We start from the raw sequence: 3,696 nt of genomic DNA on the forward strand, positions 1-3,696 counted from the left end.
ACTTTTGGTTTCCATGGTTTTACTATGGGCGGATGACAAATTTTCGGTGAATTTTTTTCGGACAAAACTCAGGATACGGCAGAAAGTTTTTTTGATTTCTGCGTGTTGAAACATGTTTTTGTTTTTTCGTACTTATGTATTTACGTATGTGACTTAGGTAGGTGTTATGCTGACGAATTTGGTGTTTGGCAAACTAGATGCGAGTTCTCGACGCACATTGAGCGTAACCATGTTTGGTTTTAATTTACCTAAATTATATCTTAAAAACATTCCTAATATGGGGCATTCCAGCACCGAATTGGCTTTTACATCTCCGATATTTTTCATAACTTTTTATGTTATACTACCAATTCAGAGAAGCCTCCCCGGTTTTTTTAATGTTTTAGTCTAGCCGTTCTCAATATATCGATTTATGCAAAAAAGTCCTATTTTCTTTTTTTAAATACCCACAACTTTGCCAAAAATGGGCCGGTTGGTAAAGTACCAATTAACTGGTCTCTTTAAAAATACTGACCGCCTTTTTTAAAATATTATTTTTTTTTTTTACTTTTTTTTAGCCTTTATTTATCCTTAAGCAAAAGCCGGAACAAATTTTTTTTTTTTATAAGTTGTTGAAAAAACCTAAGGTAAAGTCTCCGTTGCCCATAAGATTAGCATGTGCATTTTACCAGCATATTAAATTTCATATTGAAGCCCAAAAGTAAACTGACCTCGTTTATAGAAATCCCAGAAAAACTAACACATCTACATCAACTACTTCTGTCCATGATCTCATAATCCAGTCTGGGCAACTGCAAGACGACCTCAGATCAGCATTCGAAGCAAGTTGCTCAATGAAGATAAAAAAATCTCAAACGAAGGTTCCTCTTCTGGAGGAAAATATTCAATAGGGTTAAACGAACTCATGATTGGGCAACATATAAATCAGCTCTAATTGCTTACGCTGTGGTGTAGTGGTAAGCAGTGCGCGCTTCCACCACGCAATGTCTGGGTGCAAGCCCTGGTCAAAGCAACAACGCCAAAAATGTTTAAAAAATGGTTTTTTCTTAACAGCGGTCGTCCCTCGGCAGGCAATGGCAAACCTCCGAGTGTATTTCTGCCATGAAAAACAGCTTCTCATTAAAATACAATCGCCGTTCGGAGTCGGCGTAAAACTGTAGGTCCCTCCGATTTGTGTGACAACTTCAAGGCGCACGCCACAAGTCGGAGGAGAGGCTCGGCCAAACACTAACATATGTGTAATCTATTATTATAATTGCTTACGATATTGAGGTCAGAAGATACAAAAGGGCTATGTGGTGAGAACATTGTGAGGGAAACTCTTACCTATCTGTTGCTCGACGTGTGTAAGAGAGCGTAGGATCCACATCTGGAATACTCAGGAAGGTTCTGCAATTCACATCCGAGTGAATTTCAACCCCTTTCAATACTAATTCTAAGTAAGTTTAGATGAAATTCACTCGGAAGTGAATTGCAGAACCTGCCCAATTAAGATATTGACAGCGAGTCCACTTCTTCCTCACGTAAAGTCACGTTTTACCCAAAGCGACGAAAACATGGAAATGCATAGATCAATTTGCCTCAGCTCCTATATATATTTATAATCAAACCCTTAAAAAACCTAATTGACCTTCACATTAGGGATACCTAGGGAATAGCAGCAAAAGTGTACTGAAGAAACTGGGAGCCCGGAACATAGTTACCTTGGGGTAGATTCCTGGTTAGAAGTGCTTTGATGGCAATTCCGTCAGAATTGGGAAGGAAGAACCTCTCCGAGCCGTTTGATACCAAACGAGGTTTCAGAAAAGGTGACCCCCTTCACATGATTTCTTTAATTCGATGTTGGATAATATAATAAGACCCACAGAACTGAACCACTCAGGTACAATACTTTACAAGAGCGTACTATTGCTGGTGTATTGCCGACGACATCGAAGTTATCGGTAAAAGGGCTACGTCTGTTCATCCTTCTCGGAATTAGATAGAAAAGCAAAGCGAATGGGTCTGGTGGTGAACGAGGACAAAACGAAGTATATCCTGTCAACTCACAAATAATTATAGCAAAAGCCTCATGGCACCCACGCTTCTGTTGACAATTACAAGTTTGAATAGGTAGACCACTTCGTTTATTTGGCCACCAGCATTAAAACCGAAGTTGAGAAGTAAAGTCCTCTCTCGTCGAACAAAAAATACACTCATAAGTCAGTTTTCGAGAGCAAGATTTGCGGACCTTTGCGGGTTGGCGATGGCGAATACCGCAGACGATTTAACGATGGGCCGTATGAGCTTTAAACGATAAAGAAATAGTGCAGCGCATTAAAATACAGCAGCTACGTTGGCTTGGTATGTTGTACGAATGAACAGAAACCCTCCAGCTCTGAAAGTATTCAACTCGATGCTGGTAACAGAGAAAGAGTAAGGCCTTCTTTGCGTTGGAAGGACCAGGTGGACTCGTCCATAATCGCTTGGGCGTTTACAGCGCCAATAAAAGAGAAGATTCATTTTCATATTTATATTCATATTCATATTCAAACTCATATTCCTTTTCATATTCATTTACACATTCATATTCCTTTTCATATTAATATTCCATTTCGTATATATACCGCCTCAGCCTTTCTATAGCCACCGCATAGATTCACACTTACGAACTCACGGTCTCGAATTTCTACATGCATATGCATGTATATATACTTAGATATGCACATATGTATGTATGTACATCGGGTACAAAGTCACTCGAAAGCGAATACGAAATTAATTCCTTCCGATTTCGAATGGGTCCATCAAGCGTAACTTCAAAGCGTTGCAACATTCGCTTGATCTTGAAAAACAAGCGGAAAGCAAGCATTTACTACATACATATGTACGTGCCGGTATGAAATTTCGATGTGGAACGCTGCTTTGATTTATTCGCAGAACAATTGAGGCAAATTGATGGATTCTCACTGCTAAAAGCTCGGCACTTTATAGGCTCTTTAATTTATTCGCTGCTCGCCTTTTCGCTTTGCGCCTGGCCTCGCACGTCGCCATGTAGACTGCAGCAGCGCGAATCGCAAAAATCTGTGTAGAAAAGCGAAAGCCAATGAATGATGCACTTTTTGGCTAAATGCTCAATGAGTAAATGGTATTACAAAGTGCTGTTGTTGTTGTTGTTTGCATGCTATGTATGCAGTTTTTGAGCTGTTAATGGGATTGTGTGTATGTGTGTGTGTGTGTGTGTATGTGCGGTTGCGGCTGTTGCAACTTATTAAAAATTATTGCATTCGCCGAAAAGTACATAAAAATATTGAACATAAAAGAAATCGGCATCCTTTGCAGTTTGCGCTGTCGCTACGCCAGAATGGTGCAACACCGAAACAGCCACCGCCTTAGCCACAGCCGCAGCCTCTGCAGCAACAGCAAACAATAAGTTGGAGGAGCAGGAGTAGCACCAACATCAATTGCATTGCGATGAAAAGCAAGAAAGCGAAAATGAAATGCATGCATTTCTATATACATATGAACATACATATGTACATATGTATGCAATGTTGTTGCGGCTGTGGCAGCAGTAACGAATTACATAAATCCGATTGAATGCACTTTGCAATAAATCTGCCACTCAGTGTCGTATGAGTCGCATACGTCAATCGAATTGCGTTGTTGTGACCATGAACTGCTTAAAAGTACCTCGCACTGCACTGAATTTTGAAA

This window comes from Rhagoletis pomonella, unplaced genomic scaffold (genome assembly GCF_013731165.1).
Source record: "Rhagoletis pomonella isolate Grant_MI unplaced genomic scaffold, Rhpom_1.0 Rhpom_scaffold_00007, whole genome shotgun sequence".
NCBI classification, from domain to species: Eukaryota; Metazoa; Arthropoda; class Insecta; order Diptera; family Tephritidae; genus Rhagoletis; species Rhagoletis pomonella.